The sequence below is a fragment of the Propithecus coquereli genome, unplaced genomic scaffold (assembly GCF_000956105.1).
Source record: "Propithecus coquereli isolate 6110/MARCELLA unplaced genomic scaffold, Pcoq_1.0 Scaffold5, whole genome shotgun sequence".
Taxonomy (NCBI): domain Eukaryota; kingdom Metazoa; phylum Chordata; class Mammalia; order Primates; family Indriidae; genus Propithecus; species Propithecus coquereli.
Window position 1 is genome coordinate 10,061,237 of NW_012150840.1, and position 12,244 is coordinate 10,073,480.

At 46.5% G+C, this 12,244-nt stretch overlaps 1 protein-coding gene across 1 annotated transcript in view; it reads left to right on the forward strand.

Annotated features, from left to right (window-relative positions):
• Positions 1 to 4,236: 4,236 nt before the first annotated feature.
• The window catches only part of SUSD6 (sushi domain containing 6), a 92,750-nt gene continuing 84,742 nt past the window's right edge, over positions 4,237 to 12,244 (forward strand). The window contains exon 1 of the mRNA XM_012656274.1: positions 4,237 to 4,467. The gene's annotated coding sequence lies outside the window, so the exon portion shown is untranslated. The remainder of the gene's footprint in view (positions 4,468 to 12,244) is intronic.

Sequence of the window (12,244 nt, forward strand, 5' to 3'; positions counted from 1 at the left end):
CCCTCCCTCTCTCTCTCTCTCTCTCTCTCTCTCTCTCTTTCCTTCTTTCTTTTGTAATTTTGTAATCACAAGAACATCAAGTAAAGGTCCATATTTTCTAGGGCTGGGATCAGGGTTGAGGTAAGCAGGGAACCATAGTTGCTGCTCTGGGTAGCCTGGGTCTGAGCTCTATAAAGACCCCTCTGACCAGTGGCCAACAAGGGATTAGGCCACCAAACCTGGCTCCCACAGGTTTCTATTAATAACAAGCACCAAGGAAGTGTGCCCTGGGTGATGGTGCAGGCTCACATATTCAGAAAACCACCTGAGCTCAGGATCTTCTTCCTCCCTCAACTCCTTCTGGCCTAGCCGCCCCCGGCCCACCCATCTGGGACTCTGACTTTCTGAGGTGGTGGCCTGAATACTTAGACTTCCTTGGCAGTCAACAGGGTTTACTTTCATGGGGCTTTGAAAGCTGCCCAAAGAACCTTGAATTGAAACATGAAACCTGTGCTAATTCCTATATGAGATCAGACAAGCCAGTTATCTCTCAATGTCTCAACTTCCTTATAGGTAAAACTGGAGATAATAATGTCTCTTCATTTTATGGGGATGTTGTGAGGATAAAATAAGCTGGTATACAAAAAAGCACTTTAAAAAAGATCAAGAGATATATAAGCACAATTTGAGACATTACTTACTATTTTTATTGGGAGTAGGAGGAGTCTCATGATTTCTTTGGGAAAGCGTGACCTTTGGAACAGACAAACAGGAATGAATTCTGGTTTTGCAACATACATAATTTGTGGTTTTGATAAGTCACAAAAATCTCTCTGAGCCTCGTGAGTAAAATGGTGTCAATGATACTTAACTTGAAGGATTGTTGCCAAAATTAGAGGTTACATGTATAAAGAAGTCCCTACCAGGTACCTGGTGCACAGTAGGTGCTCTCTATGTAGTAGCTGTCATTACTGCTATTATAGGTAATAACCATAGCAACAGAGATAACATGTGCTCATTCTGAACCTTTTCTCTCACTTTGAGAGAGTCAGACTCCTCTGTCCTGCCAGCAGGTGATAAAGGCATAGGCTCCTTGTTAGATTCCTGGGAGGGGAAGAAGGAGCGGCATGTCTCCTGATTTTTACCACAGGAGTGTGTAACTCATTCCGGTTTGCCCGGGACTGCCTTAGTCTTAGCACTGAAAGTTTCATGTGCCAGGAACTCCCTTGGTCCCAGGCAAACTGGGATGGTTGGCTACTCCACTCACTACCAGCTGGTACCAATCTAACCCCTAAGCCAGTTTCCAGTGGCTAGATTAAGAGTATTAAGATGTGTGCTAGAAATCTGGAAGGACCCAGGAATATTAGCTCAAAGAGCCATCTTAAGTCCTTTTAGACTAAGGCAGGATCTGAATATATAAGTGAAAATTTTAAAAATTAGCTCTGGCCTTAAAATTCATTATGTTAGGTATAAGAAACAAAAAAATCAATTATGAAGGCCACATATTGTATGATTCCATTTACGAAGTGTTCAGAACAGGCGAATCTATAGAAACTGAAAGTAGATTATTGGTTGCCTAGGGTGGGAGATAGGGAAGGTGGTGGGGAGGGAGGAGATGGGGAGTGACTGCTAATGGGTACAGAGTTTCTTTTGGGATCTTGAAGATGTTCTAAAATTGATTGTGGTGATGGCTACACAACTCTGTAAATATATTAAAAACCATTGAATTGTACATTTTAGATGCATAACTGTATATTTTATTTTCCATTTTTTTTAAGAGATGGGGTCTCACTATATTGCCCATGCTGGAGTACAGTGGCTATTCACAGGGATGATCATTGCACACTACAGCCTCGAACTCCTGGGCTGGAGCAATCCTCCTGTCTCAGCCTCCCAAGTCTCCGGGACTACAGGTGTGTGCCACCAAGCCTGGCTGAATTATTCTTAATCCTCATCTTGGGAAATCTTCAGTGGCATAAAAATAATGTTTCTCCTAGGCCAGGAAGTAGCATCCCCATTTCACAGGCGAGAAGAGCAAGGCCCAGAAGCAGAATGTAACAGGGGCTTTTGCTCAGCTCTGTAGAGGAGGCCAGTGGAACGTCAGGGAGGAGGGGAAGAAGGGAGAGGAAAGGCTGGTGAGCCAGCAGTTACAAAAGAGACTCATCCTTATCTTGGCAATACAAACGAGGAGGAAATGAATGCTATATTGAGGCCTACCCAAAGTGCAACAGAAGGGCAGGAGGAGAAGTTTTGGGAAGTTGTGAAGGGTAAGTGGGCAAGGCCTTCCAGGCAGAGGAAACAGCATGGGCACGGTGGTATAGGACTGAGCTATGACAGTCGTGGCTTGTTAGAGACAAGCAGGTGGATTGGGGAGGCTGGAGTGTGGGGTGTGAGGAGGGCTGGAGAGGATTTGGGCCAGATTGTGGAGAGCACTGGACACAGTCTTTGCTCATGAGTTTGATCTATTTCTGTGGACGCTGGGGGCCTGGAGAGGATTTTTAGGTAGTGATTCTCAGATCTGCATAGGGTTTCAGAAGCGATTTTTCAAGGTGAGAGGTGGCAAGTCTTGCATGAAGTCACTGAGCCTGTTAGTGGCCAGCTGGGGCTCAGCTGCGTGGGGCTCGGCTGCCTTGGCGGAAGATCTGACCTGCACCATTGGTGCCTGCTTTCTTCCCTTTCCTCTCTTTTTTTCCTCCTTTCCACTTGTCTTCTCCAATTCTTCCTCCACCCTTTTCCCTTGCTTCCTTTCCCCTTGTCCCCTTCCTGAGCCTTGGGTCTGCCTGGGGTGTTCCCACAGGTTTTGTTGAGCTCTGCTGCAGACCCAGGCAGTTCTGATATTTGCTTTTCTTGCTTTTCAGTGCAGCCCCAATAGAGGGAGGGAAATGGGCAGAAAGCTTCTCTTCCATCTTCTCCAGTGAGTCTGGGCCCAAGAAGGCAGGGAAGAGAGAAAGCAAGGCAAGGATAGGCTTATGGAAAAAGCAGCAACAAGCCCACAGCTGCTGTGGAGCCCAGAGGGGAGGGGTTCTCTTGGGGATGGGGGTGTGTGCATGGGGGAGGCGCACTCTGGCCTGTTCAGAGCTACTTCAAGGACATGCCCTGTTAATTCACAGCTCTGTTCCTGAAAGCTTGCCCAGGAGAACCAGGCCTGGTGAGAGGCCCTGAGGGGGTGAATACAAAGAGCATTTAGAAGAGGCTTGCCTGACCCAAGCTGCAGCCAAGACAGAAGTCTGTGGGTCAAACAAAACGTGGATTCTGCCACTGATTCTCAAGTAGGAGGGCCTCAACATTTATTAAGCACCTCTGAGATAGGCACAAAGGCCCTGGGGTACAAAGATAAAAAGCCACAGTCCATGCCTGCTTTCTTCCCTTTTCTTTCTTTGTCCCTCCTTTTCTCCATTTGCTACCGCCTCAGAAACACAGACCGAGAACACATCTGCTAGGGCTGCAGTGAGAGGTCACCAATAAGTGATGTAGCCATACAGTGCACAGACCACTCACATAGTGTAGCTCAGGAAGGGGAAACAAAGGAGGGTGGCGGGTTTCTAGCTCTGCTGGTCCTTGCCTTGAACTCCGGTTTTCTCAACATGGAGATCTGTCCTGTACTTTGAGAATGCTTAAGGATCACTTCGGAATGCTTATTAAAATATTATAGATTCCCTGTCAGACCCCAGCTTTAGTGAATCAGAATGGCCAGGGTGGGGCCCCAAATATGCATTTCATACCCACCCGCTCCCTGGGGCAATTTTAAGGTTAGCAGGCTGCAAACCATAGTTTGAGGAGTACTGCTTAATAGGGAGATAATAACTCGCTTTCGAGGTAGGTCAGGCGACCGATTCAAGATCTAACGAGGTAACATGCGTCAAAGAGCCTCGTAAACTTGAGAGTAATTCGATTCTTTGCAAATAATAGCAATGGAATAATCCGAATACTCCAAATAATCATAATAGTAAAGGAACTGGAGAGCGCACCGGAAACGCGGCGCACTGCGAGCGAGCCGGTGCCACCATCCCGTCCACTCCGGCGTAGTCGGCGCCACTGTCCCTTTAAGGCCGCTCTTCCACCGCGGTCTCGCCTCCCGCGGGCTCACAGCCCGGCCCGCGGCGCTTGCGTACGGAGCTTCCCGGCGGGGCGGTCGCGGCGGCGCGACGCCGGCGCTTGTTGCGTGCGCGCCCGGCTCCGCCCCTTCCCCGCCCCTTCCCCTCCGCGGGGCCTCCCCCGCCCGCTCGATACAGCTGGGCCAGTGACGCGGGCGCCGCCGCCGCCGCCGCAGCGTTCCATTCTCCGAAGCCGGCGACAGCCTCGCCGCCTCCCTCCCTCACTCCCGCCCGCTTCCTCCTCCTGCAGCGCCGGCCAGCGCGAGGCAGACAAGGGCACGCGGGGCCTCGCCTAGACCCGAAAGGGCTGCAGGCGCGCGCAGGCGGCGGAGCGGATCCGGCGGCGTGGAAGCTGCTGGCGCCCCCCTCCCGGAGGTCTCCGCCTGCTACCCGGGTGAGTTGTCACGGCGGCCGGGGGGCGACCGGGCCGGCATTGTGTCAGTTGCGCGTCCGGCGGCTGTCAGGGGCGCGGGATAAGTGCGCACTGCCCGGGAGGGACGCTGGCCGGAACCTGGGCCGGCTCCGGCTGCTCCCTGCGCTTCTCCGCGCCGGCCCGCTGTCACCCGGCCGCGAGCTGCGCCGCCAGGAGCCCCGCGCTGGCGTGGCCCGGCCCGGTAGGACTGCTGGGCGGCGGTGTCGGCTGTGCCCGGGCCGGGGGAGGACGGCTGGTTTGCGTCCGGGAACTTCGTGACCCGCAGTCCGGGGCGCGCTATCCTGCGTCGCTGCCCAGACAGCGGGGAGAGGCAGACACTTTGCGGAGTCGGTGCAGAGGAGGTAGGCAGAGGCCCTCTTTATTCCTGTTATTCTTTCAAGCCGAGTAAAGCTGCAGGTTTTGCGCTGGGGCAGGGCTGGCTTAGCAGAGGTGGATTTCCTGAGGAAGTCTTGGAGCCTTCGTGTGTGCGTGCTTGTGTGTGCACGGGAGCTTTCTGGAGCCCCCTCGCCTGGTCTGCTCTTTAATCTCAACAACTTTTCCTATTAACTGGGCTGAAACTCACCGAAATCGCTTCTTTTTAAAAAAGCGTGTACGTACATGTAGACTTTCGTTTTTACGCCTTGTTTTTAGAGCCTCCAGATATTAATGTGGGTTTGACTTTTCCCGCAGCTGAAGTGAAATAAGTTACCTGTAACCGGTTTGGGGCGGGGGCGGAGGTGGAGAGGGTGGGCGAAATGATTATGAGGACAGCAAGACCCAGGAGAAAAGAGGCGTCAAAATTAAATCTTTGGTTGGTTAGAGGGAAGTTCGGGTCTGGGCAGAGGCCTAATGCTGTTGTTCCCACAGAATTTTTTTCTCTGTGGCAGGCAACATGCTGGGCTTTGTTACTCTTGCTAACAGGGATTCTGTGTACTCTGTACAGAGGTGTAGTAAGATTACCCGGTTCAGTTAGACCGTAGATATTTACTCCCTTTCCAGATCTACACAGGATTGTGTCTTTCTAACCTTTGCAGTGGCTAATTCATTTCTTGCTGTTTTCATTCCTCTGGTGTAAAAAATACATATGAATGATGCATACACACACCTTTTCTGTTTTGGGAATTCCACGCCCTAATTGTCACCATCCACTGGAAGCTAGTAGAGACATGTGCTTGGCACTGAATTCTGAGTTTTCTGAGCTTTGCAGTTTTAGCCAAATGCCTATTCAACCAGAAATGAAACTGTTCACAGAATTTGGGGGGTATGTATGCACTTCAGTAAAGGAGGTATTTAATAAAGCAACAACAATAGCAATAATATGGAAGAATTCTTGAGAACTTATTGTGTACCAAGCTTTGTGCTAAGAGCTTTCTTTTTTTTTTCTTTTTTGTTTGGGAGACAGAGTCTCACTTTGTCACCCCTCCCAGAGTACAGTGGCATCATCCTAGCTCACTTCAACCTCAAACTCCTGGGTTCAAGCAATCCTCTTGCCTCAGCCTCTGGAGTAGCTGGGACTACAGGAGTGCACCACCATGCTCAGCTAATTTTTTCTGTTGTAGAGATGAGGTCTCGCTTTTGCTCAGGCTGGTCTCAAACTCCTGACCTCAAGCAATCCTCCCTCCCAAAGTGCTAAGATTACAGGTGTGAGCCACTGGGCCTGGCCACTTTCTTGATTTCATTTAATAGCAGACTTTCGAGGTATATGTTGTTACTATCTTCATTTTTCTAGTTGAGACCAAAGCCAGACAAATTAAATAACCTGCCCAGGTCACAAAAGTAGCTCATGGTGGAGCCCACATTCTGATTATATTGCTAGATTATATTGCTAGTTTCTAGTTTGTTTACCTTTTGGTAAAATTGAAACTGGAGTCTTCCTTTTTTTTTTTTTTTTTTTGAGACAATGTCTTTTTCTGTCACCCTGGCTAGAGTGCCGTGGCATCAGCTTAGCTCACAGAAACCTCAAACTCCTGGGCTCAAGCCACGCTCCTGCCTCAGCCTGTAGCTGGGACTACAGGCGAGCGCCACCATGCCTGGCTAATTTTTTCTACTTTTAGTAGAGACGGGGTCTCGCTCTTGTCAGGCTGGTCTCAAACCCCTGACCTCAAGCAATCGTCCCGCCTCTGCCTCCCAGAGTAGAGTGCTAGGATTACAGGCGTAGGCCGGGCTGAAACTGGAGTCTTTCCAGAACCTTTTCAAAGCACTACTTCAGGCTGTTTCTTAGACCATGAGCATTCCTAACTCTTTCTCCAAGGTTCACACTTACGATACGTTTGCATAACATTTGTTTATTTCATTCAGTACTCAAAAGTATTTATGTGATAATGTATATCAGGCACTGTGCTAGGTACTGGGGACACTGCAATGAATAAGACAGAATCCAGCCATGCTCTCATGGAGCTCACAGTCTTTAAGGCAGTTTATTTTGGTTTATGTTGTTAGCTTCCATTAATGGTCATTTGCTGCTTAAGGACCTTTTGCCCCATAAATTAAACAGAGGACAGTATTATTTTGAGGCCAGATGGATAGGACTTCTTGTCTACAATGATTTTTTTGGATACTTCAGTAGAAATGGCAGATGAAACAAATCTTCACCTACACCTAGACAAGGACAGGTCCCAGGATGCTCAGTGGGAGTGAACTCACTGTCAAATGGCAGAGTTTAACTTCTTGGCTGAGGCCTGCCTTCTCAAAGCCTAGACTTTGGTTAGACAGAAGAGAGAGAAAGGTGGAATGAGGTGTCACAGATGCAGGCTGGCAGATGAAGAGACCTCAGCACTTTGGTTTCCTGGCCATTCTCTGGGGTGTGGTGATTGAACTTGTGCTCTTATGTAATGATGCATCTTATGGTAGGGGATTTCCTCCTTTGCTGTTGCTGGGGTAGCAATTCCTACAGCAACCCTCCCCCTACACACATACACACACACACACACACACACACATACACATACACACATGCATGCACACACACCCCCAAAGAAAATAATTTACCTGGATTCTTGAAAGTAAGAACTTTCAAGATTGTTGTGGCTAGGCATTGTTTCACTCCCTCTATGGTTGTCCATCTTCCATAAAAACTCGCCTTTCGCTTCACATCTTGTGCTCTTTTTCCATATCCCTTAACTCTTCAGACAACCAGGTTACTACTGTTATCGTCCCTCTATAGGCCGGGAGAAACAACAACATCTTAGAAAAAAAATAGTGAGGTGCGTAATCTTCCTGATTTCAGTACCAAACAAATGAACTGGAGAGAATGATGCGGAATCACTTGCCAGCAGAGAGGGAAAGCCAGAGAGCACATGTGCTTGTCTTTCCCTTCAAGTTCCCCATTGACCAAGGGACAATTCACAAGTGGTGGTGGCACAGCCCACCTGCAGGCCTGAATGTCAGCAGATCCACCGGGCCCAGGTTGTGTAATTGCCATACGTGAAGCATTTTATTGAGCGCTTGAATTGACATGCGATCTTCTAGTAGAAGTTGACAAGCAGGATTCATTTTCCCTCTTCTATCTGCCTGGATACTGGGGAAGTCTTGTTTAGGGGGCATTCCATCAAGCAGTAGGAGAAAGATGAGAAGTAGCAAATAGAGGAAGGAGCCCTGTGTCTTGTCTTTTTTCTTTTTTTAACTTTGAGAGCAAACACTGCTTTGTTGCAGACTTGAGTGTTGAGGATTAGGACATTTGGGTTAAGAGTGGTAAGCATTGGGGCAAATGCATATGTGATGATAGAGACCTTTCCCCTGGTCTTCAAGATGCTTTCAATCTAGGGGTCACCCACATATTCCACTGTAGTGAAATTTCATTTAGTGGAATGATTTTTTTTTGAAAATTAATGTTCTTAAGTTATGTTGCCATATTGCAGGGACCTTGGAAACTAGAGCAGTGAGAAATACTCCCTGTAAAGGGGGAAGGCAATTTCCACATTGATGAGAGTGAAGGCTGCAGCTTGAGGTTGGGGCTGGAGGCTTTGTGAGGGGTGTTTGAAGCTGTGGATCTCAGAGCTAAGAAGCAGTCAGGTGAGCCTGGGGTGACTGCCCTTGAGCATCAAGATTGTTCATGCTGACCCTGGCTCAGATTCAAGGCAACAGCTTTTGTTCCCATGGATGTTCCCCAGATAAAAACTTGCCTTTTGTTTCATCTCTTGTGCTCTTTTTCCATATCCTTAGTTTTTCAGACAACTAGGTTACTACTGGTATCATAGTTACCACTCATGGTAAGTTCTTGAGTGTCTGTGTAAAAATCTTTCATCTGAAAAAGTAGAAGTTCTGGGGCAAGAGGCACCTCTTACAAGGCTTAGGTTTCAGCGGCAGAGCCTGTGAGATACCTGTGTTCTTTCTGCTGCTTGTGCTCACGTTGTCTGTGGTGGTGTCCTTTCTCTTTCTCTTTTAGTATTTTAGCCTAGAAACCAGCAGGGTTCCTCCATTTGCTCTCTCATCCTCTGGTTCTTACCTGAGTGTGGAAGTCTCCACTCTGCTGGTAGACCTCGCAGTGGTGCTGAGCTGGGTCACTTCAGCCGTGAAAGGCCAACTGTACTGTCAGGGCTGGGGGACAGTTGTGTCTCTGTGAAGGTACTGGGTACAGTGACAGCAGGAAGTGCAGCAACTGCAGTGAGAACTGAAATGGGTTTCACAGACTCTGGTGTTGCCTGTGATGTATTCTCCCTCCCTGGCTCTTACATCTCAAAAAAGGAAAGTAGCCACCCTTGAAACATCTGAAGGCTGCATGCCAAGAATTCATGCAGTACTCCTGAAACAGGATATTACTGAAGCATTTTTCTCAAGCAGAAACAGATGTAGTTCCCTGTTACTGTTGCCAGTGTTAGTAGAGCCTTAAAATTACCTGATAGCAGTGTGCCCTTAAATGTACTCTCCCCTCCCAGACACATACACAAGTGTTTTATTTTATTTTTTGGCAGAGCCTCGTTGCTTGATTTTGGGGGGAAGTTAGCCTGGGATTCCTGATGACAGTAATAGGTTCTCCGTGGGTTAGCAGACGGCAGAGGTGGTGACCGACAATTTTTTATTACTCAGAAGAGGATCTTCTATGGTGAAAAATTAAATTATTCAGGATTCTTGTCTCCTGTACTTGGAGATTGGAAACAAAACCTCAGAGAAGAGACATGAATAGGGAATCTTTCCCAGCCTCTCCTTTCTTACTACCCTTTCTTGAGAGGGAAGGTCTGATCTTTCCACATCCAATCTACTGCCAGCAGTGACTTGCCTTCACCCACAGAAATTTAAGATCAGTGTGTGGAATTGCCCTTTATGTAGGCCGTCCTTGCTGAAATTTTCTTTGGCTAGACTAGGCTTCGACTTCTGACAAAGCCAGTAAAATGAAACTGACTTCTGGGAATGGGATAAGTGCCCGTTTATCCAATTTTTCCTTTTTTGGTTGTTCTCAATTGATCTCAAACTGAGTGCACAGAAGTTTGAAAAAGGTAACTTGAAAAAGAGAACAAGGTGGTTTTTCTTATTTTCATTTTAAATTGTAGTAGTCTATGCGAACTATTTTTGAAAAGACTGAGAGGGATTTTTTTTTTTTAATTGTCCATACACTGGGACACGATTACAGAAAGCTTGGAAAATAGAGGAGAAAAAAAAATCATCATGATTCTACCACTCTAACACAACCTTACTTTCTGTATATTCTGATTTTTTCATATTTAGTTGATAATCCTGTATATTCAGTTTTATTTTTTTTTACATAGTGTTATATCATAAACACTTTACTATGATGACACATACCCTTTATAATTATTTTTAATGGCTTTATAATATTCCATCTAATAGATGAGCTGTGATTTAAATATCTTCCCTTATATATCTGGATTATTTATATATTCAAGGAGATTTTTTGGGGGGGTGACATTTTATTTTGTCATATTATATTTTAAAGAAACAGCAGCTGGGTGTGGTGGCTCACGCCTGTAATCCTAGCACTCTGGGAAGCCGAGGCGGGATCGCTCGAGGTCAGGAGTTTGAGACCAGCCTGAGCAAGAGTGAGACCCTGTCTCTACTAAAAAAAAAAAGAAAGAAATTATCTGGACAACTAAAAATATATAGAAAAAATTAGCCGGGCATGGTGGCGCATGCCTGTAGTCCCAGCTACTCGGGAGGCTGAGGCAGGAGGATGGCTTGAGCCCAGGAGTTTGAGGTTGCTATGAGCTAGGCTGATGCCATGGCACTCTAGCCCGGGCAACAGAGCAAGACTCTGTCTCCAAAAAAAAAAAAAAAAAGAAAGAAAGAAAAAAAAAAGATGCTAACAACAAAAAAGAATCCTGTGTTTAAGTTTGAACTCTGCAGTAGCATTACTTTGGTGAGAGGTGACAGTTGCAATAGTGCCTAAATTCAATGCACGTGTACTGCTGCTTTGAAAAAATAAAGAGGATTTTCAGTGTGAAAGAGTCAGTTTGAAATTGCATCTTTGTATTTTATAGAGAGAACTTTACCATGAACCCTACAGAGCCTTCCTTATCAAATATAATTTATAGTTCTCAGAAGGTTTTCTTTTTCTTGTTAAAAAATTCCATCCAGGATTCTGTGCACCTGCTCAGGGGCTTCTGCTAGGCTGGGGAGTGGAATGCTTATTGGATAGAGAGCCAGCCAGCAAGGTAGGGAGGAGGGAGAGGGGCCGTGAGTATGTAGGTGGGAGAAAGAGTGCTCTTTAGAACAGCTCCCACGGGGCTTTTTACAGGTGGACCTAGGGTTACACTTGAGGTTAAAAATACAGATCATGCCAAACACAAAAGGAGCAGATGGTGCTGCCTGGAGTGTCATTTCCTCTACAGGATCTATCACTGGGTGATTTTACATTATGCCAACCAAATTAATGAAATAATGCAACAGAATGTCTCCTTTTGCACTTGCCCTAATTCAGACTACAGGTTGAGTATTCCTAATCTGAAAATCTGAAATGCAAAATGCTCCAAAATCTGAAACTTTTTGAGCATGCCCATAATGCTGCAAGTGGAAAATTCCACATTTGACCTCACGTGACGGGTTATGGTTGTTTCGTGTACAAAACCATTACAAGTATTTTATAAAATTACCTTCAGGCTATGTGTTTAGATTTGGGTCCCATCCCCAAAATACCTTGTTAGGTATATGTAAATAGTCCAAAATCCTAAAAAATACAAAATCCAAAACACTTCTTATCCCAAGCGTTTTGGATAAGGGATACTCAACTTGTACTAGTATTTGTGATCAATAGCTGATCTTGCTTTCCCTGCTCCTAGATATTAAAAGGTCTTGAAAGTGGGTAGATGCCGGCCACATAATTGCTTAACAGCATCAAGATGGTTCTACCCAGAGAAACATGTGATATAGGGCATATACCCTTTGTCCAACAAGATAGACAAAAACCAGGAACTTGAATTATCTTCTCTGGGTTCCTGTGTCTGGAGCCAAGCCCAAGGATCAGTCTTTCCAGAAAGTTCCTTCCTGTGTGTGTATGTGTGTGTGTGTGTGTGTGTGTGTGTGTGTGTAAATGTAGCCATAACTTCCCTGCCACAATTCACTGCCAATTTTGGGATTTGGAGCAGGCCCTTTGTGTTAATGTACATTCTTTTCCCAAGTCCTAGGGTTTCAAAAGGCTGAGTGAGGTGAGACAAGCTCTTATCTGAAGATTCAAATTCTTTTTTTTTTTTTTTGAGACAGAGTCTTGCTTTTGTGGCCCGGCTAGAGTGAATGCCATGGCATCAGCCTAGCTCACAGCAACCTCAAACTCCTGGGCTCAAGCAATCCTTCTGCCTCAGCCTCCCAAGTA